At 41.2% G+C, this 27,140-nt stretch overlaps 1 protein-coding gene and 1 long non-coding RNA gene across 4 annotated transcripts in view; one reads left to right on the top strand and one right to left on the bottom strand.

The window, feature by feature from the left end:
• Positions 1-27,140, bottom strand: part of MEIS2 (Meis homeobox 2) — a 209,450-nt gene that overhangs the window by 27,731 nt on the left and 154,579 nt on the right. The window lies entirely within an intron of this gene.
• LOC135180739 (uncharacterized) lies at positions 818-1,922 on the top strand. The gene is made up of 3 exons (XR_010304547.1): positions 818-1,026; positions 1,284-1,344; positions 1,859-1,922. It is a non-coding gene; the product is annotated as an uncharacterized LOC135180739 (long non-coding RNA).

Here is a 27,140-nt window from a genome sequence, read left to right as displayed (position 1 = left end):
TTAAACAGCACTCTTCTTGGTGTTTACTTTGTAAGCTTTTCACTTATTGCGCCACAGCTTTAAGCTACTCTTTGCAGCTACAATATCTAGAAACTTGCTGGAAAATATTTGCACGCAACCATTGCCTCCTGGAGCTGGGACCTCGAGTTAACATGAAATAACATGAGCCTTGTGATAAAATCAGGAGAATTGGCAAGACAGGCATTTATTCAGCTCAGAGAAAATCCGTCTCATTAAACGTGTGGCTCTTGGTTACCTTTGGGAGCGTGGGCAAACAGTTTGGGTCTGCCAAGGATGGACCTGGTGGCCTGCCATGGGGATCACTTGCACTGCAGCACCAACCCTGGGCAGCCACCCCGCCTGTGCTCCCGGCGCTGGGGCTTGTGCGCAGGACCCTTTCCCTACAAGGCAGGAGGCCATCCGGGAGGCCTCAGCTGCAGCTGGGTCTCCCCTGGGCTCCCCAAGCACATGGAGACGCTGTGCCCACCCTGGCGCTTGTGCCAGCCTGCGCCTTGCTGCTCCCAGTGCCCAGGGCGGCGTGGGCCCAACGCCAAGGCCAAAGCCAGCTAGTCTTAGGGCCGGTGGCTGGTGGCGCTGGCGACAGAAGCGCTGCGTCTCCCTGCAGCCAAACCGGGCTCGCCTCCCATTTCAGGCTCGGGTGGCCCCAGGTGAGGCCTCCCGCTGTGCAGCTGGGCGCCATGAGGTGGGGCCAGAGCGCCGCTGGTGGGCCGGGGGTGCCGCTTGCCAGGGGCACGGCCTCCGCCTCTGCCCCGCAGGGCCGGGCAGGGCCGCGGCCGCGCTCCGAGGTTCCTTGGTGCTAAGCGGGCTCTGGGCAGCAGTCGGCCGCGAAACCCTGCCACGGCCGAGGGCGGGCGGGAGCTGCGTGTGTCTGTGTGCTGGCGGGACGGTGCTGAGGAGTTCCAACGCCGCCCGCCATGGAGTGGGCTCTCGAATAACCTCAGCCTCAGTGGGAAGGCATCGCCCCTTGTTCTCCCTGGGCTTCTGGCGGGCAGCGAGCGCCTCTCGGTGAGTGGCACCTGGCACCCGAAGCCAGGCAACACGCACCGGCGATAGAGTAACAACTCTGGCACAAGCGCCATCAGATTATTCATACTTGGTTATTTATCGTGCACTGTAAAAATGATACTTTTAAAGATACTTGAAAGGAAGGGAGGAGACAAACAGGCATCCTTCTTTGACTATTCATATCTTACAGATGAAATGAAAAGTCAATAGGTAGAAGCTGTAGCATATAACCTCATCCTGTACTTGATTTATTGCAGATGAGAATCAACTAGAAACTGAATCACTTTGAGATTTTTACTACTGGCATTAAAATTCCAGGTTTGTATACATACGTCTCACAGAGATGCTAAATGCAACTTGAGCTAATCTGGCATGCGCTTTGATTTGCTGGCACTTAGACATCCGTGCTAAAGGTAGATAACAGATCTCCTATAAAATCTTAACTAACCCATGCATTTAGAGAGGTGTTCATTTATCACCTGAAACTCGTAGGAAAAGAGTTTCAAAACGAATGAGGGTCTGGCAGTCTTGAAAATGCAATCAGCCTATCTGGCTTCTTACACAGGAGTTGAGAGTCTTCATTTCAGGTAATTTGTTGTTTGTTTGTTTGTTTGTTTTACAATATAATTTTAAAGGTAACTTCTTTACAAATAAAAAAAAAAGTGTTGTCTTAGAATAGTATCGCCTTGAAATATTTTACACATCTTTTCAACTGTTTCACAGTAGAAGTTTGTAGCCAGTTCTAAGCTGGCCTGAAAAGGAGAGTTGTCAACAAATTTAACTTCCCTGAGTGAATTAGATGAAGGCATTAATTTTCCTTCTTACTTTTCAGTGGGAATTACCTAAGCAGCGACTTGTCAAAAATGCGTAAAGGTGTTTAGCAGCTACGTACTGGGTATGTTTGAAGAGATCAAGGTGCACTCACATGTCCCATGCTATGGATATCTCTGATTAGCTTGTCATCTATTCTGAAGAAGATGTAGCCCAACTCTCCTATACTATGTAACAGGCCAGCTGTTAGCTGTCTGTCAAGCACCTAAAGTGGACAAGTAGTCCAGGAGCAAAAATGTCACTCCTTTGATCTGGCAAGGAGCAGCTGCTGATTTATAGAGTAGGACTTTGTTCTTCCGTTCTATTTTACTTTCTTTCCTAAGGCAGAACCACAAAATCCAGTAGAAAAAAAAAAAAAAAAAGAAGTGCCGTTCTCTGCAACATCAACAAGCTCTGACAACTGCAACAGGGTTTTTCTTGGCCCTAACAAAGCTCTCAGGCATCTCCTTTGACGCTCGCCCTTTTTTTTTCTTTCTTTTTTTTCTTCTTTTTTTTTCCCCCCTTCTTTTTGCAATGCAGTAGTTATTGTTTAATTCAGCTTCTGTAAATGGAATGGACTGTGGCCAGCAAGCCTGGGGCATAAACACACCTGTATGAAAGAAGCCTTATTGTAGCAACCATCTACTACCAACCTGCACATGCACTACTAGTTCTTGAGCTCAGAAGGAATGTTCCATTTTCCCTGACAGTAATTTTTGCCTTAAGTTAACAATTTTTTTGGTACCCACTGTCCTGTCTTGGCCATGAAGCTTGTACACTTTTTCATTGTTATTAAAATGTGAAGGAAAACACCTATATTTTTTCTACCTGTCAACCAGCAGACTTCAGGAAACTGGATGCAAAGAGCCCACTTTAAAAAGAAAACAAAAACCACAGCTAAAATATATTTATAGAAACACACCGCTGAAAGTCTGAGAACTACTGATCCTAAAGATGCCTGTTCAGTTTCAGAGACAGTGATGCAGTCATGGCCACCTCAAGCTTATACCCTATACCCTTGGAGATTCTCCTCAAGCATTTTGCAAAACAAGTAATCAGTAAAAAACAGCATTGGATGGAAGTAACCAGCCTGCAGCACTGCCCAGTGCAGACTCAGTGATCTCTTTGGTTCTCTTAAAATCAGGAGGTGCTGAGTGAATTCTGTAAAGTGATCATTCACTGTGTGGGCTGCTAAACTCCTACCTCACCCTTCAGGAATATTGAGAGAGTTTTCCTTTATTTCCTTTCTGATCTGTTTTGAAGTTTATTAGCTAAACCCCCAAATCTATAGACCACAAGGAAAGGCTGCAGTATCATGCTGCTAAGCAGGAAAATGTGCCTTGTGTGTTTACGAATGTATTTGACCCTGGTGTGTGTCTACACACATGCTGTGTTCACACTTTTTTATACTGTAACTTTAAAAAACAGATAAAAAGGATTAAAAAAAACAAAGATGGGAAGAGGTGAGGGGTGGTGGGGGCAACATCGTGACTGCAAGATCTTTTGCATGTGTGTTAGCTTGTGGAAATAAATAAGAACTATTACAGCCAGGGCCCTAAGGGAGGCAGGGAAATGATGATGTACAGGATAGTATAAAATGATATATTAAAAACTGTGCTGTCAGTGGAACAATAGAATATTAAGTAAAAGTCCATAATAATTGGCAGATATTTAGCTGTAGACATCTTTCTCTGGTTGGTGGGTACTAAAGCATACGTGAGAGGAAAGAGAACTAGTTAGGCAATTAGAAGTAATGGGCATAAATAATACACTATGTATAAATACATCCCCTCCCTTCTCCTGTGTTATAACTCTTGCCCAGATACACCTAATCACCTCTCAGTAAGTCATACCTACATGCTGGCATCCCTTGTGTTTTGCTCTTTGCACTGTCTGCTTACTGGAGAGTCTGCTTCTGTTAATTTTTCTTTCTATAGATGCAGAATTGTGTTCATTTTCCCATTTAATTATTCTGATACTCTTGGCAAGACTATATCAAACCAGAAGGTCCAATGGCTTACTAGCTAAAGGTGTGTCAACACCACAGACCCTGCTAGACTGCAGCCATGTTATGGAACAGGTGCTCCACAGTGACTGAAGGGATCAGTGGTGCAAGTGTGGGCCAGCTGTATTATTGAAGTGTGCTCAAATGAAAAGTTACTCATAGAGATCTTCTCAGTGTTATACTGGTGAAACTTTGTCTCATTTCATGTTGTGTTCTCTGTATCCCACAGGAATCAAGAGAAAATGTAAGAACATTTGTCAGACTTTCCAGCATGCCTGTGCCTTAGCTGCTGCTGTAAAACCAACTGGTTTGGAATCATAGAATGGAAAAAATAAAAAGACTTAATGGAGCCATTTCCTCAACCTATTGCTCCCTATCCCAGTCTACCATACTTTCTAGGAATTTCCTGTACCCTTCTGTCTTAGTTAATACTGTAAAACCATCAGGTTTAGCATCATGGAATAGGAAAAATGGCTTTCACGGAGCCATTTCCTCAACCTATCACTCTGTATTCCAGTCTCCCTTACTTTCTGGTCAGTGCTTCATCTACCCCAGGGCTCAGCTCTTGCTACTCAGACCACCTTTCTGGATGACCAGAGATAACTGCAAAGTACAGCTGGCAAGTCAGTGATAAAGCTTGCTGGTGCTCTGCAGGGGTCCTACACAGCCAGATACACGATGATTGAGAACATAGATGTGTTCCTCTGCTCTCTGGTGTTTTCATTTTGAACCAGCTAAAGACTGAAGCTAGGAAAGTTTGCGCTTTCTGAAGCACTTGAAAGATTGTGTTCCCTGATTTTAGTACCAAGCTGGCTTATGGCCAGAGGTGAGCACTGAAGAAGCCTGTGCTCAAGTGCACCGTGTTTCACTTGCTTGCTTTCCCAGATAAAAAGGGGACTATTAATGTGTTTTTTCCCCCTTCTGTTAAAGGATGGGTAGCTGGATAACTCTCTAAATGTAATCACTGACACTTAAAATATCTGATGTGAAAATTAAATCACACCACAAAAAAAGTCTTGAAACTGGGCATGTATTTCTGGGGTGAGAAGTGGCCAGTTCTGTAATGTGTTCAACTCTTCCATATTTTGCATACAATTGAGATAGCTGTTATGAAATGAACCCCCAATCTCTGTAGCCTATCTAATATTTATCTTTCTTTATGAGAGAAGTTTGGAAACTCTGTGTGTGATCTTACATAATTTTAATAACTGGTTGCTGATGGATTTCAGTATTAATTCTGACTGTTCTGACTGGTAGGATGTTGAGGCTTAATTTTCAGGAGAATGTCACTAATTGTTCTTGTGCTGCGTAGGGGTGAAGGCATCTAAGAATATGTGTATAAACCTGCATTTGAGCCCACAAAGCTGTTAATTGCAGGTTTCTATCCAGCAAAGTTGATCACTTCAGCCTGGTCTGGTACAGAACTTAAAGACTTTCGAGGTGACCAAGCCCTATAATCAAAATCATCATAGGCCACGTAAAGTGAGCTCTAATGCTCAGTGGAATTCTGAGTTAGGAGGCAATATTAGCAAAGGGATGTTGATAAAAGCACCCAAATTGTTGGTGATCTACTCCCAAGTAAATTTCTGTCTCTGCTTAGATGTTCCAAGAATCACCAGAAGGTGGACTTAGACACCTAACTACATTAAAAAAAATTAAATCAAACAACAAAAACTCCCACCCTTGCGTAACACAGAAATTGCCTAAATTACCATGGAGATTTCTACTTTTGACCTCTAATCCTATCATCATCACCTTTCTTGTTGTGTGTACGTGTATCCTAACAGTGAGCTACTCCCTGATGCAACCATTCTGTCTCTGAGATAGAGGAAAACACTCATGTCCAGTGAGGATTCCTATGGATCCTTTTAGCGAGAAAGAAAACTTAGGCCAGGTTTGTTCTCACGAGCAATCTGTTCTTAAAACAACACAGATAAAGATCGCTTTCCCTTATAGTTGACACCATAATTATTTGACTGTTTATCTGGCAAGAAGGAAATCAAGTTTTGCCTCCCTATCCTGCCTGCTTTGGAACAATAACTTGAGCATAGGCCTGTCACATCCTAAAAGAGTATCTGAATCACCTAGGTATTCAGTGCAGGGAACAAAGCCCTTTCAGTTCTTATTCTAAAGATGTTCCACATGAAGTAAGCAATTATACAGTCATAATTAACCAGCGCTTTCACACATCTGAACTTCAAGCCCTAACCAAGAGGCTGTACAGTCAAGCCCTTGTTCTTATTTAATTTTGTTCTACTGACTAGTCATTACATACACAAGAGGACTGGCACTAAGGAGGGGAAGAAAGGCATGATGGTGAAGAAGAGTAAAGATGCTTTATGTTCTATAGAGAATTGATTGGGAAAGTCAACTCACTTTGAACAGCTAAGACATTGATTTAAATCAAGAAGAAGAGAATACCTGCAAACATATATTCTGTCTAGCAAGTGGATTTTCTAGCCAGTGAGCCACTGGGTATATAGCACTTCCCCTATCTCATTTACCTCTTTTGTGTATGGCTGGTGTATGACAAGAATTTTGGCTGAATTTGGCCCCTGGAGAGATGCATTGAGACAAGGATGATTTTGTATGGGAGGTTTTGTGTCATTCTTGTCTGATGGTAAATAGACATTCCTGTCTGTTTATGATCAAATATGTATTTGTGTTGCTGTTCCCCTGCCCTGTATGTCATTTCTGTATAAAATAACCATGTACTGCTACAGTCACAGTTCCAAATGTCTCATTTATAAGCCATTGTAAGCAGATTTGTGCATGGTTATCAGTGGAAACAAATATATGCAGAGCAAAAGTGGGTAGCGAGTTCTCCGTGGACAGAAATGTGTCCCTGTAGCCAAGAGGGCCAACAGCATCTTGGGGGGCATTATGAAAAGTGTGTCCAGTAGGCCTTGGGATGTTCTCCTCTTCTACTCTGCCCTGCTGAGACCACACCTGCAATACTGTGTCTACTTCTGTGTCCGGTTCTGGGCTCCCCAATTCAAGACAGACAGGGACCTGCTGTAGAGAGTTCAACAGAGAGCCATGTGGGTGATGAAGAGACTTGAACATCTCTGTTATGAAGAAAGCCTGAGAGCCCTGGGGCTGTTCAGTCTGGAGAAGAACAGGCTGAGAGGAGAACTGATCAAGGTCTATAAACATCTGAGGCATGGGAGTCAAGATGAAGGTGCCAGGCTCTCTTTGTCTGTGCCCAGTGACAGGACAAGGAACAATGGGTACAGGCTAGAACTCGGAAGGTTCCACCTCACAATGAGGAGACACTTCTATATGGTGAGGGACCCATGGAACCGACTGCCTAGAAAGGTTGTGGAGTGTCCTTCTCTGGAGAGTTTCCAAACCCACCTGGATGCATTCCTGTGTGACCTGCCTTAGGTGGTGCTGCTTTGGCAGGGGGATTGGACTGGATGATCTCTGGAGGTCCTTTCCAACCCCTAGCATTCTGTGAATCTGTGGGAATATTTTAGTCATTTCAGGACTGGGCAGCAGCTAGGTTGACAGTGCTGGAAAATACAGAGATGACTAATGATAAAGGTTAGTTTTCTAAACTAAAGATTGTTGGTTTGCACTTAACACTCATATCAGCTCAAATGACACTAACAGATACAGATACATTAATGAGGAAATATTTTATGAAACATACTAATCAGAGCTTTTATTGTGGCTTAATTGGTTCATAAGCCATTATACTAATGCTTTCATAAGATGTTCAAGCCAAGTTTAGAACATCTTTAACCAACCTTAGAAAGAAACACAAAATTTAAGGTCAATATTAAAAAAATATGTTAAACAGAAGAAGCCTACAGAGGAAAATACACCCCAAATTCACAGGCAGCATCTTTAACTGAAGTGGTTCAGCACTGTGCTTGTGTGCAGAAGAACTGAAAAATAAACTTCCTAAGAGATTATCTATAAATGGAATAAAACCAATGTTTTCATTTTAATTCAGTGTGTAAAGCAAAGGAAACATAGATAAATCTAACGATTAAAAGAGGGAAAGTTACTTTTTGCTTTGCACTTTGAATTGTTAAAATCATCAATGGCACATGTACATCCCCAGGGACAATACACATTTCCATTTTGATCATGGAAAACCTGCAATATTTAACTATTTTATAAATCAAATGTGCCTTTATTCTTGTAAACTTGGATCCATGTAAAACAGAATAAAAGCAGCAAATGCAGACACCTATTTAGATGAAGTAGTAAAGAAGAGTTGGTTTCTTTTTCCTTGTCTTGATCCCTACCTAGTTGTTATATTCAGTCCTTCCAGTGTTACTATATTGTCATCCACAAAAATTTTAGCATCATCATAATCATAAAATATATACTTTATATCTTTATAAATCACAGGAGGCTTAGCAGCCCCTAGTAATGCCACATCTGCTTTAATCCTAGTAAATTCTACCCTAAGACAGCATAGCCTGTGGTGTCTCACCTGAGTTCTCAGAGACACCTCAGGAAATGCATTACCTCTGCCAGTCAGTGAAATAAATACAAACAAAACAAATCTAGTGGTCAGCAGCCAAAGGAAAATGTACCCCTCTAAACGGGTTTTGGCAGAAACCTGAGTTGCAAAATCCAGCTGTATTTTATGTGTCACTTAACCACCAATCCATTCTGCTGAGAAGATCTAATTAGCTGCTTAGTTTTGATGGCTGATAACATGTACTCAAAGTAAAAAAAAAAACAAAAGGAAGTATCTAAGAGTCTGGTTTCCTTTGGTCCAAGAAACTAGGGTCTACAAAACCAGAATTGTGAAAACATCATAATGCTAAATTCCACAGCTGAATGTGAAATGCATATGTCACAGGTCCAAGTATCTCATTGCTAGGACAAATACGATGCAAAGTTGTGTGGCCAAGACAGGTATCTACACTTCATTTTCAGGTGTACTAAATACAGAGGGGGGAAAATTAGCAAGTAACAAATTCTGTGGGCATGTTTTTCATCTGGACTGCAAAAAAAACCCCAAATATTTCATCTTGCTGCCAACTTTGTCCTGATTGCTACGCAGATCATGCTCTGGTTTTCCAATATAGCACAGTTCTAGAATAGCTGCTTGAGCATGCTATACAGTATTAATCTTCCTCATGAACTTAGTCCCAAACCAGTTTCCATGGAGAGAAATTAAGAGATATGTAGAGGCGAAGGAGAAAATACATGAGTAGCCAGTGACACAGAAAGGCTCTTAGACACAGAAAGGCTCTTTGATGGGATCTGTGGTAGAAGGTAAGGATTTTTCATCTGAGACTGCAGAACTGAGGGAAGGGCAGAATTAGGCAAAGAGAGGAGAATATGAAAACAAAAATTAAAAGAGGACATCTATGTTGAAGTAGGTTTTGACATTGTTTTAGAAAAGACAATTTTGAAATTGATCCAGAAAAGGGTGGCAGAGGGCTGCTGAAGTGCCTAAAGTAGGAGGTGATTTTGATGTGTGTGTGAGAAGGGAGGCTCAGCACTTGGCACCTTAGTAGGGGAGATGAACTAGGACTTAGAATCCTGAAAGAATGGAACTACACCAGTTAAGGTGAGAAGAGATGAGGGCAGAAGCAAAAGTGATACTGTTGAAATGGAGATAGGAAAGGCAGACACTGAAGATGTGAGAGGGCAACAGTAGGAAATGCCTAGGGATTTTGGGCAGAGGGAGTAAAAGTGTGAGGAGTCCTAGAGATGTAAAGAGAAGTAAGACACAAGCTGTGGCTTGTTTCATCTCATCAGTAATTTGAACTCTCACAGTCATCAGGATGAAGCTTTTCACAGTATTTTAAAATGAGAAGTTTGAGATGTGAGCTTCTTGAGTCTTGAGTTCTGTTTTGTATGAATGGACTATATCCTTCAACATGTGAACAATCTGCCTGGAGAATCATAGAATCACAGAATGGTTTGGGTTGGAAGGGACCTCCAAAGCTCATCTAGTCCAACACCCCCACAGTCAACCTAGAGCCTTGTTGATCCTGACCTTGAATGTCTCCAGGGATGGGGGCTTAACTACCTCCCTGTTCCCAGGGAGGTAGTTCCAGTCTTCTACCACCGTCATGGTAAAGAACTTGTTCCTAGCATCCAATCTAAATCTCCTCTTCTTCCATTCCAAGCCATTCCCCCATATCCTATCACTGCAGGCCTTTGCAAACAGTATCTCTGCAGCCTTCTTGTAGCCCCTTCAGGTACTGGCAGGCTGCTATTAGGTCTGCCCTACAGCATTCTGTTCCTGCAAGCTGAACAACCTCAGCTCCCTCAGCCTGTCCTCACAGCAGAGGTGTTCCAGTCCCCTGATCATTTTCATCACAGCTTCACTACATTATTGAACAGAAGATGTTGATATGGGTCTGAGAAAGTTCTGCAGTATTTGGGGTTTGGCTGGGGGTTTTTTTTAGTCTGTTTTGTTTTGTTTTTGGTGTGTGTGTGTGTTTTTGTTTGGTTTTGTTTGCTGCATTCATGGTTGTTTTTTTTTAAAGTGGCTTTGAGCAGTTTATGATGATTTGTAGTCAGTAACTTTCTCCATAATGTAGTCCAAATATCTAAGTTGTGAAACTGTATGCATCAGTGGGAGAAGGTGGCCACTACATCTCATGAGTTGTTTAACCCTCACTCTTGTTTGTTGGGTGCTTAGGACTGTTTTAAACAGTGCCTGCCTACCCTACCACTTTCCAAAAGACTCCGGGATGAGGTTGTCGTGGTTTCTGTAAGCAGCAGTCATTCAGACTGCCAGCACCCATTCATTTACTGGAGATAAAAGACAAAAATATAATAAAAAATAAAATAAAAAGAAAGAAAAAAAAAAAAGATTAAACTGTTGGCCTTCCTGATACCTGAAAGGACAGACACAGTATCGTCACCACCACCAAAGCTTGATGTTGGCCTTCTTAAAACTATTTGCCATGAAGGGTTGGCAAAAATAATGTATAAAATCACAGTATCACAGGATGTTAGGGGTTGGAAGGGACTTCTACAGATCATCGAGTTCAACCCCAAAATTGGGGTAAAAACTAAGAGAAGCCCCATTAAAGGCTTTTTTTCTTCCCTTTAAATGAGAGTGAACAGAATCAGACTCTTCGAGCTGCACCTTTGTGCATATGTCTTTATTAACATCTATTAACTGATTTAAGTTTCTCTTGGAAGTAATTGTGTATTGTTATATAATTATGTTGTTGTGGCTTCTTATTAGGGAAAGGTATCACATCCAAACACAGAAGACAGATAAAACCAGATGAATGTATCTGTCTGTACATCCATCTGTCCACTCAAGAAACCTTTTGGTATTTGTACAGATTTGAAAGCTCTGGTGCAAGTCATTGACAAAAGGGAGGTTTTTAAGAAGAGAAATACACTTAACTAGATAGGTGTCAAAATTATTTTGTTGCCAGCATCCACAACATCCATGATGCAGTGATGTTGTGTAAGTGTTCCCGTGGAAGACTCGTTCTCAGATCAGTAATGAGTTGCTATTAGAAAAGGCAGGGGCATATTATTAGTATCCCCACAGAGTTCTCTTCTAAATTATTTATACTTGCAACACTTTCACGTAATGGCAGTTTTAAACTCAAGCAAACAAAGCAAACCACACAATAAAGAGAGGGGAAGAGAACTGTACAGAAAGCCTTTCTGAAAGCCTGCAGTTCGAAAGGCAAGTCAAACAGACTAATCAGATTTTGTTTCCCACTCTCATCCTCATGAGGTTTGCAATAGACTGCATCAAAGTTTTCTGGGGTTGTGTCACCTTGATAAAGGCTTGAACAACACTGTTATCTGTTCTATCCCTCACATCTAAAATGTAAAGGAATGCAACTTTTATTTGTCTGATGCAAGTTTGCTTATTGTCTTTGAAGTTCCACAGCAGCCCCTCCACAAAAAGCTGAGCTATCAGAAGGGTGCAAATAACACCAGAGCCTTATGTTGCTGTTCGTGTTCACCCCCTAGGCTATGGTGCTAGATTGGCACAGAAGTTGGGGGTCTGGGGAGGGGAATGGGAGGCATGGAGAGGATTGTGTTTTTCTAGTAATTTTTCATGGTGAATCACTTACTCTGCTTTGCACATTTGCTTTGGTAACACACAGTGTCATGATGAACACTTTAGGGCTCTGCATTTTATAGAAGAGTCGAGGTGGCATATCTTTATTTAAATGAAAAAAAGGAACTTTGGCCAAAATCAAGTCTGCTCAGTGGGGTGAAAGTGAAGAGAAAAGTAGTTCAGATTCAAGCTCCAACAACCTCCTTCTGGTCTTAAACTGGTTACATTTATATATATTTATATATATAGAAAGATTATATTTTTCACTTTCACACAGAAACATAGAAACACAGAACTGTCAGGGTTAGAAGGGACCTGAAGTGTGATCTAGTCCCACCCCTCTGCCATGGACAGAGACATTTTCCACTAGAGCAGGTTGCCCAGAGCCACATCCAGCCTGGATCTAAAAACTTCCAGGGATGAGGTTTCCACTACCTCTTTGGGCAACCTGTTCCACTGTCTCACCACTCTCATGGTGAAGACCTTCCTTCTAATGTCTAATCTAAATCTCCCCTCCTCTAGCTTGGATCCATCCCCCCCAGTCCTATCACTACTCAACATCCTTTAACTGCTATATGACATTTTGTCTTAATTAATAAATTCCAGCTGAAATCACTGTCCTATTAACTTGATAAGCAGCTAAATTTACTTTAAAACCAAATTTCTGCCCCACAAAAAGGAAGAAAAAACTTACATCACATTTTGCTCCCTCGGTTGTGTCGGTCACAACACAAACAGGTTTAAAAAGTATTCAGAGTCATTCTGAGTGCCCCCTTTTCTGGTTATTAAGGTACCTCAAAACCCCACACAATGAAAATGGTGACTCAAAGAGATTCTTAGATGTACTAAAAATCTTATTTGTCTTGTGCTGCTTTGGTTGGACACCAGTACTCTCATTGATTACCACAGAGCTACATCAGTTTAAAATTGGAGAAACTAAGTAGTAGAGCAGGTCTTATAGCCAGATATATGTTTTCCACCAGATAATGCCTACTTAGATATTTATGAATTTTAAAATGCTTTTCAACTCAACTATTACTGTTACTCTGTGCAGGAAGTAAAGGAGTAAATTGCAACCAAGCTTTCAGGGGCTTATTCCCTCAAGAAGCACTTGTAGTGCTAGTGTCAGGGGAGGGCAACTGTATAGTGCCCTCTACATAATAAATGACACTGGTGAGTATTCTTAATGTGTGTGTGGGTTTAGGGGCAGAGCTATTATCTGTTGGGTTTTACATTCCCAAATACTGTGCCATCATTTCTTTAACCCAGCCTCACCAATAGTTCCAAGGAGGCTTACAGGAATTGGTACAGAGATCTATTCTGTCCTGATCACCCATAGAGACAGTGAGTATTCACAGGGTGATAAACATAGAATCATAGATCCATAAAAATCATAGAATCACAGAATGGTTTGGGTTGGAAGGGATCTCCAAAGCTCATCTAGTCCAAACCCTCTGCAGTCATCAGGGACATCCTCCACTAGATCAGGTTGCTCAGAGCCTAGTCGAGGCGCACTGAATATCTCCAGGGATCAGAACTTAGCTACCTACCTGGGTAACCCGTGCCAATTTTCCACCACCCTCATGGTGCAGAACTTGTTCCTCACATCCAATCTGAATCTGCTCTGCTCTCATTTCAAACCATTGCCTTTGTCCTGTCACTGCAGGCCTTTGCATACTGTCCCTCTGCAGCCTTCTTGTAGCTTACTTCAGGTACTGAAAGGTTGCTATTAGGTGTCCCTGAGCAAATGCAGAACTCCATCACCAAGTGGACTATGCACAGAGAGCCCAAGCAGAGATGGTATATAGCTCTCCATTCCTGAACATGACAGTTATAATAAACCTTAACCTCGACGTTCCCTGCTTTCCTCAACCACAGCTAAAAATGCTGCACACATTTATACCATCTAATGAACCAGACAACCACAGATCTATACTAATAGATTATCAGGGAGAGAAGTGTGAAGTGAGTACTTGCTCATTGTAGTATCATTCTAGTTACAAAGAGGAAAGACCTAATACACCATCATCATCCTTCAGCAGGAGTAGAGAATAATCTACCAATGGAGGTCCCAGCAGCTACTAAAACAAGAGCTTGTAGACCAGAGAGGGTAAATATACAATGCAAAAACCTAGGGGACAGAAACTCAGACTCACTATGCTGAACCTGGAAAGAGAGCCATGGATGCTTATTTTCCTTTATCTTTAGTGGCCATGCAAAAGAAGGAGAGACTATTGGGTAAAGGAAGAGGTTGGGTTCCAGTGAATTTGGGCTTGTATCTGTCACATTTTCTCTTATTGACATGTATAAAACAATTCTTGTAGAGGATTACTCTGACTCTGAATAAAAGTGAGAAGGTGTAAGACTTGCTTGTTCAGAAACAAGTAAGTAAAGAAAGAGTAGGAGTAAATAGAATTTAGAACTGACTCCTTATCCTCCCACACCTTCCTTCTTCAAGCCAGGGGAGCAAGCAGCACTGAAATGATAGCAACCTAGAGCGGACAGTGGTCAGTGATGAATATGTATCACCTAATAAGCAAGGGCAAAGTAGGAAACTGCTTTTTTGCTATGCCTCAGAGACACATTCCATGCAATTCCTGCAGTTTTACTAAGCCCTTAGTCTAGCTAGTGCTCAATTCCCTGCCAGTTAATGATATTAATAATTATTTCTTCCCCTTTTCATCTCTCATTTTCTTTATGTTGTTGTGATATCTTTTTCTGTGTTTTTTGAGACACTTTGACACCAAAAGGCACAAAAATCTTGAGATACTAAATATATCCACGTGCCTACGCTGCATCTACACCACACAGGATTTACCTTCCTGTGACTGAAATTCAGATGATGGCTGAGGGTTTGATTGCTGTAGCTACAATGACTAGACTGTGGTTTAAAATTTGTTCTCTGACTATTGTTCTCATGTAACTTTTCAGAAGTATTTCTAAGATTTATTTTTTCCCTATGTGGGATAATTAGGCTGATATTTAAGAATTCTAATCTCATATAAATGCTCAATCAAAACACATATTTTCCTGTGAGCTAAAAATGCCTGGATTTCAGTTTTGATTCTCAAAAGACTGTTATTGTGCCTGCAGGACGTGCAATGGATCATAAAAGAGCATTTTACTGCCTCATATGAATCAGACTATTTTTTTTTCTTCTTTTTATTTTTGAGTGTTTAATTGATTATTGTTGTTTAGAGTTGTTTGGTGTGTTTTTTTTTCCCCCTTATCATATTTGTCTTCTGTAAATGGAGTTTTACTGCTCTTGGAAAATGTACAAAAAGAGTGGTGTCCTGTGGTGGGTTAAAAAATTACCCCCCCCCCCCCCCAATAAATTGCTAGCCTAGCTGAGACGTCTTGGAAGCAAATGAAGCTAGGTACTTACAGTAAGCTAAAATCTAAAAGCATATGTACAAAATATGTATTTACATATATTTACAATTTAGAAATAATACAGAAATTCCCCCCTGGACAAAGCCCCAACAGGGCTGACTGCCACCTTCTTTCCCCCCCCACTCCCAGAGAGAAAACCATAAAGGACCCAACCATTATCTGCTCAGCCAAGGTTAGTGCAGAAGTCAGTCAGGGCAGGGGAGTGAAGGTGCAAGTGAAGCAGGAGGCAGAAAGGCAAAGGGAAGGGAATTGTTTATGCAGCAGACTTTATCCTAGCTAGCAAATGAATGAAAGGATATAGATTTATCTATTGTATTCCTTTTACAAACAATCTCTTGCTTATTCCCTTTCTATTAAAACAAAAGAGGTGTCCAGAAAGCTCTTGTTTCTTGTTTATAATTTAGGATTGTTAGACTATTACACATGTCCTCACTCTGTGCTTTTGATTTCATACATTTAATATTGAAATAACAATGATAATAAAGTTTCCAATTTCAGCACCCATTCGGTCAGAGGTCTCTCTTAGGAGACTTCCAAAGAGGGTGTCAATTAAGTCTCACTATAAGATGTGTATTCCAAGACCCACTAATTCACCTCTCACAAGCCACAAAGCAAGGACTGGTAATTGACTTTGGGTAAGTACTGATGTGAACTGGAGTGAAAGAGTGATTGGCCACTGGAATGGGCTGCCCAGGGAGGTGGTAGAGTCACCGTCCCTGGAGGTGTTTAAAAAGAGCCTGGGTGTGGTGCTTGGTTCCATGGTTTAGTTGATTAGATAATGCTGAGTGATAGGTTGGACTTGATGGTCTTGAAGGTCTTCTCCAACCTGATCAATTCTGTGATTCTGTGAAAACTCAGGGCTGAAATTGCAAATGGTTTGGTATATTAAATAATTCCTTATCCATCAGCTAAACACTGATTCAAAGTGGTGAACAGACAAATTACTGTGTCCTCATGACTTCCTAGGTTAATACCTCCCTCAGAAAAGGGGATGGAAAGAGAAGGATTGAAAACGAATCCCATAAAAGAATCTCTTTCCTTTGCAGACAGCAAGAAAAAAAAATCCAACCCTGCAATCAGAAAGAAGATAAAAAATCAGCCACTGAAAGTGGGAGGGCATAATGAACAGAAAAAGGAGAAACTCACTGTACTTCTACAATGTGCACAGAAATGTAGGACACTCACAGTACATTTGTGGGCAAACCCACATTTGGTGTTGAGGAACCACAACTTAAACCAGAGCACAGCAGTATCTTCACTGTTATGTTTGAATAGGAGTTATTAGAGCCCCTGGTCAGAAAAACAAGTAGAAGAATGTTGATGCAGACCTCAGAAACTGTGGCAGCAGACTAAACAACTGTATTTTTTTTGCTTATTATTGAGGAAATGTAGAAGCTTCTGTGCATTTTGGTTCATCTCAGCTCTGTTTTGCTTTAATCCAGGTCTATATTAATGGATTTCCTTTAAATACATTTCCTACTAAACAAATAAACTTGAAATTCTTTGTAACAGGTGGCTTGTATGCAAACAGATCCCATCAGCTGTCTGATGAAGTGGAACAGCAAAGTCAATCCACTTTGCCTTTCAGTGAAAGAAGCAATCTGAAAAAGGCTAACAAAAGAACAGGAGGTGGATGTGAGCTGGTGTCAGGATCCAGCTGTTTTTAGGAATCTAGTTTTAGGCCTATCACAGGCATGGCATGTCCTTATTTTCCCTGCTTTTGCACTCTATGATTCTCTCAACATCTACAGGCTTCCTTTCCTTTTACTTTGGGACGAGCAAGAATGTTATCAAACTAGTATCTTGCAAAACTGTACATCACATTTTACAGGATATAAATTGTGGGCCCACTCATTTCTGGGCCTTGGAGAAAAGATATGAATAGTAAGCAAGAAATGCATTCAGTTGCTTTTTCCTTTAAAGCAAAACTGGTTGAGATATTTGAAGGCTCTAAGTAAAAAAAAAGGAAAAAAAGAAGGTTGTTTAAACTAATCATTGTTCCATTACTATTCCACTTCCCTTAACCTGGGGATTCATTGCAGAAGTGGAGCATACACATTTGAGCACCTCCTGATTTATCTGACACCAGTGTTATTTACTTGTTTTACTGTGGATGGAGTCAAGAATCTTAGTGCCCTTTCCTGAGAATGCCAATACATGCAAAGGGCACTGTGTTTCCAGTGGTACATTTTATGTTTTGGGTAGCTTGCGTGCCCTTAAATTACACCTCTGCTATGAGAACAGGCTGAGGGAGCTATGGGTGTTCAGCCTGGAAAAGAGAAGGCTCTGGGGAGACCTAAGAGTGACTTTCCAGTACCTGAAGGCGACCTACAGGAAGGCTTTAGAGGGACTGTTTGCAAAGGCCTGCAGTAATACAATGAGGGGCAATGGTTTGAAATAAGATAAGAGGAGATTTAAACTGGATGTAAGGAACAAGTTCTGCACCATGAGGGTAGTGGAACACTCAAATGTATTGCCCAGGGAGGTAGTTAAGGTCCCATGCCTAGAGATATTCAAAGTGTGCCTTGACAAGGATCTGAGCAACTTGATCTAGTGGAGGATGTCCCTGCTGACTGCAGAGGGGTTGAACTAAATGAGCTCTGGAGGTCACTTTCTAACCCAAACCATTCTGATTCGATGGTGCTGTGATTCTATGATGCTACTGTTTTCTGGAAAGAATTTGCATTGTGAAGTTAGGGCGAGAGTGGACTGCTGAGGATGAAACATCAAGAAAACTGGGCAGGGGAATTGTTGAAGGAGAGTCTGTGGGAGTCAGTATTGTACCCATGGTGCTATAACCATGTGTAACTACTGTACCGCAGCTCATTTAATTTGGTAAATGGTACAGTCACCAAATAACACTGGAGACAATTGATATGCCCCAAATTTAATGGAGTGTACAGTCACAAAATCTGTGCCTCAAGGTCAAGATAAAATATCTGTATGAGGTACATGTAATGTAGTATGGCTTACAGATGTATCTCTGTATTTTCACATGCTGGTGCACACTGCAGAAGACTGTAACCCCTCTGCGGTTTAGCAGGTGTTATTGCAGGGATCTGCAGTAATCTGCTATTCTCTCCATGTCGTGACACATGAAGAAAGGGAGAACAGAACAGGAATTGCAGCAGTCCCTCAACCTGGCACCAAGGGTACTTTCCTTCCCAGTTTTCAGGAAACTCTGCCATACCCCTACGTATTGCCCTGCAAATGCTGTTGTGAGTCATTTATTGCTGTTTGAGGGCTGAGGCAAAACTCAGAATTTAGGTCTGTGGAAAAACTCCCATTCAGAATTTAAATCTGTGGGAGAAGCCCCAATTCACTTCCACAGGCTTTGAAACAGGAACATGGACAACCTGAAGGAGACTAAAGGAATAAAACCACTTTGAAAATCTGCCAGCCTCCAAGTACTGCTTCCTGCAGTACCTACATAGGGCCCCATGTGATTTTCTGGAAAGCCAGAGAAGCAGCAGCAAAGCACATTTATTTTTAGGAGAAAAAGATGTTTTTAAATGTTATTTTTATACTCTTTTTTTTTCCAGTCTAACATATTTTTAATGCTATTTTTATGTGTTTGCATCTTTCTCTATAATATATTGCCATATAACACCAAAATGTATTAGTATGAGATCCCAAAAAAACAGCTTTAAAGGTTTTTCACTGGTTTACCTTTGTTACTTCCATGTTTAATTACTTCACGTTCTCATACCTGAGCAGAAGGACACAGCTCCATCTCAGTGTTACAGTCTGGTAACTGTACACTGTTCTCACGGTGAATCCACTTGCTGACTTCACTGCTAATACTTATTGTCAGAAAGGCTGTGCTGGTTGTTATAACCTTGTCAGGTGACTGAATAATTTAAGGGAGAGATTGCCAAAGCTATCCATATACCTAAACCAGACATCTGCTTTGTGGTGTTTATAAAAGCATGGGAGGGCCACTATTGCATGGATGCTGTCTACCATGAGCTTTTCACCTCAGCTGCATCTTCTAGGAGCATTTATGACTAATCAGGCTGCAAATCAGGTATCTTCCACTAGTTCTCAGAAAAAGGAAATCCAGAAATGTCTGGGTAAAGGCATAGGGAATCTTTTCAGTGAACATAATAAAGTAAAATCAATGCAATACTGGGGTATAGTAGAAAAAAAATCAAAGGTTCACAGAGTGATTCTGGGTGCATCTTTAATTTTGCATTATTCACCATAATTCAAAAGTGAAAGAAATATGATAGCCAAACTGATGCTCAAACCACAGTACTGCTTCTGGGTTTGTCTCTGGGTTTTTTGGAGAGAAACAAAACTTTATGTCCAAGTGGGAGTCTGACATGTCAAAATAAACATGAAGTCACGTGGCTGAGGAATAAAGCTCCTCTTCAGAACTGCTTTTATGCAAACATGACCCTCCAGAACCTTGATGTGCCAGAGGCTGTTGAGTCTTGCTCTCCCTGATTTAGCAGTTTACTTAAGCATGTGCCTGGCTATAAGCACATAGATAACTTCATTAACAAGACTGAGAGTTAGGCAGGTGCTATGACAGCCTAATGGAGTCAGGCCTTCCTCTGAAGAATGGCTTGTGAGAGTGTTTGTTCCTGACCAAGTCAGCCAACAGTCATCTGAGCTTTTTAGTTGATCAAACCATTTTATCCTTTGTATTGGTGGCCTTTGATGGAACTGAGCAATGAGATACTTAGCAAGAGTGTAAATGTTTGGTTCTAAGTAAAGTCATTTTAGCTCATTATAATTAAAGCCATAAATGTTCATCATGACTTTTATACAAAGTGTTAAAATGGTGATTCACCTCAGGAAAAACACCCAAGGTATCTGTGAGGGAAATGGCATCTACTTTTCATCCAGAGAGAGACAAGTCAGAGAAATGAGGGATCATAAATAAAGCTAAATGTACAAGAAAGAATTGAGAAAAGGCATTATCTGGAACCAAATGACTGACTTTGCCCTCAGTTTACTTCCTAGACCTGAGTAATGAGACCTGCATGGGATCAGCTAGACTTAGCTTTCCCTCCAGAAAGTAATCACAGAATCACAGAATGTTAGGGGTTGGAAGTGACCTTGAAGGACCATCCAACCCCCTCTGCCACAGCAGGATCACCTATACCAGATCACACAGGAACACATCTAGCTGAGTTTTGAGTATCTCTAGAGAAGGAGATTCCACAACCCTCTCTGGGCAGCCTGTTCCAGTGTTCTCCTCATGTTTACATGGAACTTCCTATGCCTCAGCTTCCACCTGTTGCCCCTTGTCCTCTCATTGGGCATCAGTGAGCAGAGCCTGGCTCCATCCTCTTGGCACTCATCCTTTATATATTTATAAACATGAGTGAGGGCAGCCCTCAGGCTCCTCCTATCCAAGCTGAAGAGCCCCAGCTCCCTCAGGCTCTCTGTAAGGAAGATGTTCCACTCTCTTCAACACTTGTGGCTCTGTGCTGGACTCCTTCAAGCAGTTTCCTGAGGTACTTCTTAAGCTGAAGGGCCCAGAGCTGGACACAATATTCCAGATGTGGCCTCACCAGAGCAGAGTAGAGGGGAAGGAGAACCTTTTTTGACCCACTAACCACAGCCCTTCTAATACACCCCAGGATAGGATTGGCCTTATTGTCCAGCAGAGCACATTGCTGTTCTCTTGTGTAGAAATGAACTCTGTATTACTGCCATGCCTTCGTTCCTCTCCTTCTATAGCTCCTGTTGACTGAACTATAGGGGCTTTAGTAGGTACTGAGAAGTTCATGCTGGGAGAAAGACAGGACAGAAAACTTAAATGATCAGACCTTACAACATTCAAGACCTTCACAAAAGAGTAGAGGGTTGTTGGGGTTTTTTTTAATATATAAACAAGAAATATTTGCAGTGCTTCCCAAAGACTGACTTACAGGAGTCTGTGCCCATCAAAATAAAATACAGACTCATTTTATTTTATATATATACCTGTATATATATGTATATTTTCCCCCATGCAAATGGCATATTCTTCTTACACAGAGAAAACAGTCTTTATTAAACTCACAGGCTTACAAATTAACAAAGCCAGAGTTGTAGAAATTTTTGGGGGGAGCTGGTTTATGTTGAAAGGAGCAAGTGAAATACAGTAGACTTTATATGGTCTGATAAAAGATGGTGTGTACAAGAATCCTTCAGAAGGCTACATTTGGAAAACCACAATGCAAAAAAAGTTTTTAATAAGGTTTGCCTTGGCCAAAAAGAGATTTTTGCTATGCAAGTGCAAAAGGAAATTTTGACTTGAGAAGCTCTGTATGGGGCAATGGATGTAGACTGCAGCACAGGAAGTTCCACCTCAACATGAGGAAGAATTTCTTTACAGTAAGGGTCAGAGAGGCAGGGGAACAGGCTCCCCAGAGAGATCATGGAATCCTCTTTTCTGGAGACTTTCAAGACCTGTCTGATGTGTTCCTGTGTGATTTGCACTAGATTCTATGTACCTGCTCTGGCAGGGGGGTTGGACTCAAAGATCTCCAGAAGTTCCTTCCAACCCCTAACATCAGAATCGGAATCATCCTGTGATCCTAAGACTGTGTTTTAACTCAGTCATTGAATTTAGGAGAGGAGTACAGAAGAAAAAGAAATTATAGAGCCAGTAGAAACCAAAGACTGACTCCAATCTATTTAAGACACCAAGCACATTCTAGACTGTAATTTTATTGACTCTACATAAATGCCCTTCTATCATAATTGAAAGTTTTTAATCTCTTTCTGCTTCCATTGGTAGTTTTTAAGATGGAACAGAATTTTCTTGTTTCTGCCATCTTTAAATGAACCCGTACTTTCCAGAAGGTTAACATCAATCTCTTCTGGTTTTATTTGTTTTATGTGGATAAGAATAAAAGCACAGAAAAGTACAGGCTAAGTCTTTAAATTTCTTCCAGTCTCCCCCTGAAGTTAGTCTTTTAGCATTGGAAGATTTTTACCAGGTCAGGATTGCTGCTTTTTTATTAACCCACACCTTGAATATGTACACCATTTACTAGAAAGGGAGTATAAAGTACTCTTGGTAACCTCTTTGTTTAATAGGTATTGTGGGGCTTGTGTGCATTGAGTGGAGAGGAGACCACACAAAGTGTGGAATATTCACAAAGAGTCACATCTTTCTGAGCAGGAAGAGATGTGCCCTTTAGGGAATGTATGTTCTTCACACTCTTCATTTATTTTTGGTTCTAAGTGGTAGGAAAAGCTAATTCTAACCTTAATTTTTCCATTGGGCCAGATTTTCACTGGATGTAAATCACTTTGCTTTTGTTATGCTAATTGCCACAATCGTGTTAATTTTTACTGTTTGGTACCATGTCTCAGTGTCCTAGAAAGGACATCCCAGGGCACCTCATTTTGAGCACCACAGTGGCAATAAGAGCACTGAAGCTACAAAAAAACCCCAAAACAACACATACCTCCCCCCGCCAGGAAAAAAAAAGGGGGAGGGGTCTGTTTTGGTTCTTAGGTTGAGAAATGGAAAGGGGACAAGGAACAGCTTCAGATATTGACAATGTGTTCCCTCTCATCCCCAGACAGAAGTATCAGCTAACTAACAGTTTAGAAAAACAAATGATCAGATTTTCTCATTATATGACATTTCTCCAACCAGCAGCACACCTTGGATTCATGCAGTCCAGTGTGAGCAGGTTTTGAAACTCTCAGAAGTTCACATGCTGCAATGGGTTTGCATTTCCTATCAGAGTAGCCCAAGCGTGCTTGTCACCTTATTGTGAACTCTCCAGGGAATTAATGTTCACTGTAAGGAGTGTAAGCACTGCTGCCTCACAGCAACTTGCAAGACCAGTAGCAGAGATCAGCTGAAAACACATAAATTGTGCAAGCCTGGTTACTTTGCTGTGTTTACACCAGGGATTCATTTGACCACTAAGTTTGGATTGTGTTTTGAAGTCAGTACGTCTCTGTTATTTTGGATCTCAGGCCTTAGGTTTGGGATGACCTTTCCAGTTCTAGCTCAGGACTGTCACTGAAGTAACTAATACTGTAACTTAGTGTTTTAACAGCCTCGAGTCTGGTAAAGGTATGCTATTTCCCCACCAACTTTCAAAGCATTTGGCTTTCACTACAGCTTACAAAAACTACAGTTGCCCTGACTTCTAAAACATAAGCAGGCCTAATGGGTAATTTGTTTTGTTTTTACCATCCTGATAGACCTTTCTGAAATGAAAAGCCCAAGTGGCACACAGAATTACAGTTCTTAAATAAGAGATAATACTCTATAAGCCTCTCTTCCTACGTGTTTTCCTTAGAAGTTGGGGGGGGGGGGGGGGAAATGCAAGAATTCAATGAAACATAAGCATCAAGCAAACCTTTCTATCTTCTTCAATTACACAAAAATAGGAAGGGAGCATCATTTTCAAAGGAGCAAATGTTACACAAGATGTGCCCTTTAAATCCTTTTTAAGGCTCTGTGACCTGTAAAACTATCTGCAATATCAGCAACAGAAAGCCTTCTGCAGAACAAATGCTTATGTTTTATGTGTAGTGTATTTGCTAATCATTAGTTCATAAGCAAGAGCAGATATACAGCATGCTATAAATAATGGCGAGAATGTAAAAGTGAATTGATCTGTCTGGCTATCTAGTAATACTGCTGGCAGAGAACCAGTTTTGAATGGCTGCCAACTACCATAGACCCAGCCAGTGATTTGTCTAGGGGTCTTGCCCTGTCAGGCAGAAAACAGTCTTAAGCTGAGCTCCCAGAACTGTGAGCACCGCCTACTGCTCAGCAGCCAGCCTTTCCTGCAGCATCCCCTTTACCCACTTAGTTAAATAGCAGAAAACATGCACGAGTTACCAAGCTATGAAACCAAGCAGCTAAAAATATTAATCACTGGATAGAGAGGTCAGCATGCTTGTGAACTGAAGTGAAATACATTGTTCAAATTGACTATGCACACAGAGAGTGAGAAACTGGGAGTGAGATCCACACAGGCAGGCAGGCACAAATAATGCTGAGCGGATTCTTTCGCCAGAACCCTTAAAGCATTCCATGGATGTGGGGTAGTAGTCACTGTGCTGAAATCCTCATGGGTGGGGTAGCAAACAGCCAAAAGAACGGAAGCATTTATAGCCATCTAGATATTTGAAAGAGGATAATTATGCTAAATAATGTGATTGTAATAGAAACAAATGGGGTGGGGCTTTATTACAGGAAAGAAAGGAGGTGGCTCAGGAGCAAGTTCTGACAGCAAAACTATTTCCCCATCTCCAGTGCAAACGGAGCAAAATGGTGGGCTAATTTTCTCCTCTGCCTTTAAGTCAGTCATGCTGATCCACTTATTGCATTGCTTGAACTAGTTTTCCCTGTATATAAACATGGAAAGACAGCTCAGGCAGCAAACTCACCTCGGGATGCCTTGCAGGGATTCAGTAATGTGCCTGCTTGGCACTGTTTCTTGTATCCCTCAAGGCTGTCTCCCAATCTCTTTGTAAGATCAGCACTGGCTCAAAAAAAAAAAAAAACAAAAAAAAAAAAAAAAAAAAAACAAAACAAAAAACTCCTAACCAAAAAAAAAAATTCAAGAAGGGAAAAAAGAAAAGAAAAAAAAGACAAGACCCCATCAAATGATGCAGCTCAGCTTCATGTAATCTGTCTGTGCTAGGTGCTTCTGCTGCACTGTTTAGTACAGAATCAGGGTGCGTCCATGCATGCCTGTGTGGATGTGCCTGTGTGTGCAGACTGATGATGTCTGTTCAGTATTGATATTTCCATATAAACCTGTGTGTTAGTTTTGGTCATAAAGAGAGGATAAGTTGCTAATTAAGTACTGGGAAGTTGAATTTCTTCAAAGTGAAGCTTATAGATCAGAGATCGCAGGACCAGGGCTGCTGCTTGGGTTTTAAATTTGGCATTGCTGTATTGAGTTTTATAAATACCAACGAAATTCAAACAAAACTGATTTAGATTTCACCTCATCACTTAAAATATATTTTGTAGAGTACAGCCTGTGCAGTAATCCTCTGCTATACTTTAATTTGGTTTTAATTTTATAGGCCCTGTTTTAACTGCATATTTCCAGACCTTTATTTCTCTCACAGCTCTTAGCAAAATGGTAGCTCATAAACACAAGCTCTGCTGTATAGACTTTGCATTTCATCCCAAAGTATTTCCTTTTTTATAGCCCTGGTCTTTCCATCTTAGTGCTCTGAGCTTGGGTCACAAATCTCACTGCTATTCCAGTGTGTGACATCTTCGCTCGTTTGCCGCTGCTCATTAACAAACAATACTGCTGTGAAATTGGTTTAATGACAAAGTAATAAAATTGCTATTCTGCTCACAGATTGCCTGAGGCACTTTGAGCTCCTACAAGGCTTACTGTGGGTGCCAAGATACATTAAGCTGCTTATTTGTAAAAACTGCATCATCCGTTTTTTTCACAGGTTTTTTTCCTTTCCCTATCTAGCCCCTGCTTCTTTTTATCTTCAAATAAAAAGATATATTTGCTTATGTTCTTCCATGCTGTCAAGTTTTCACTTTCATGCATATTTCTGGAAAACGAAAGTCTATTTAATTTCATTTTTTTCTTTTTTTTTTTTTAAAAAAAAAGGTCACCCTGTCCCTATTGCAAGGTTGTTCCTGGACTCCAAACCCTCTGCAACATAATGTTTAAGAGAGAATTATTTTAACATACCCTATTATGTAATTGGGATGCTGGATAGAGTTAGTTCTATTTTAGGCACAGCTGGATAAGAGAACTATTTATAGGCTGTTTCCTTTTTTTTTTCCCCCAAGAAGTTATTTGTGCAATGCAACTATTTTCTATCATAATTTCTAAGCATTTTGTTGTTGTTATTGGGTTTTGCTTTAAACATGAAAATAGTTGTAGCATCCCTAGTTACTTTTCAGGTCCAAGTTCTACAAATAATAAGACATGGCAGAGTAACAACAATAAAAAGGCTTCAGGAAGCATGTGGTTTTCATAATGAACTGCATGGTTTAGAAAGTACTTTTTTTTTCATCTCTTAGTATTTTTTCTCTCTCTCTTCCCCCCCCCCCCCCCTAATTTTTCCTCCCCATTTTTTTTTCTGTTTGTGTGAGGCCCATATGGACCCAGAGATTTACTGCTGGCAGACAATGCTGAAACAACCCAGTTGCTCTTTGACAGGTGGACAGGTCCTGGTAATTATAGCCAGACATCTTAACACCACCAAAAGTGGTGTCAAAAACCACACAGCCTTAATCAATATTACTTGCTTTTACCTTTTAAACAAACACACAAAACATTTCTGTTTATTCATTTTCATCCAGACAGTGATTGCAGTCTCTGAGTGTTTCACTGCACTTTGCACATGCACACCTCTGGAAATTACTTTTTTTTAAGGGAAAACAATGGGGGGGGGGGGGGAATCCAACCCCAAACTACTTCTTATTTCCACCTCTGTAACAAGTAATTTGACCTGCTGAATAGCTTAGGAAATGTGGTTTGGGTACCTGTGATGGTTAGCCAGCAGTGGAAAAACTGGTTCAGAAACAATAAGACCTGGTCTGAACATGAATCTCACACACAACCCCCGCCACCCCCCTTCTCTGCTTCAGACCTCAGACTGATCCTCCTTTCAAATATCTTGTGCTTCAGGGCTTCCCCAGGTCAGATTCATTCCAGAATGTGTCTGACCTGAGGAAGCCTCAGAGCATGAGATTTGAATGTAGCAGGCTGATGCAAGCCCAGGAGAGACTCCCAGACTAGCTAGCACCCCTCAGCGTGATTATCCAAGGTAGAAAGGCCTACTGGAGGTCAGAAAAGGATTTAAAAGCACATGGAGGGAAGTGAGGGATAATAGGAGTCACTACGGCTGAGTTGGGATGCTGACTCTGCTCAGAGGTGGTCATGAATCAGACTGAGGGATCTGGGAGGAAAAGGG

Source organism: Pogoniulus pusillus, chromosome 1 (genome assembly GCF_015220805.1).
Source record: "Pogoniulus pusillus isolate bPogPus1 chromosome 1, bPogPus1.pri, whole genome shotgun sequence".
NCBI classification, from domain to species: Eukaryota; Metazoa; Chordata; class Aves; order Piciformes; family Lybiidae; genus Pogoniulus; species Pogoniulus pusillus.
The sequence above is the reverse complement of the archived record's forward strand: the minus strand, read 5'-3'. Positions and strand labels throughout refer to the sequence as shown.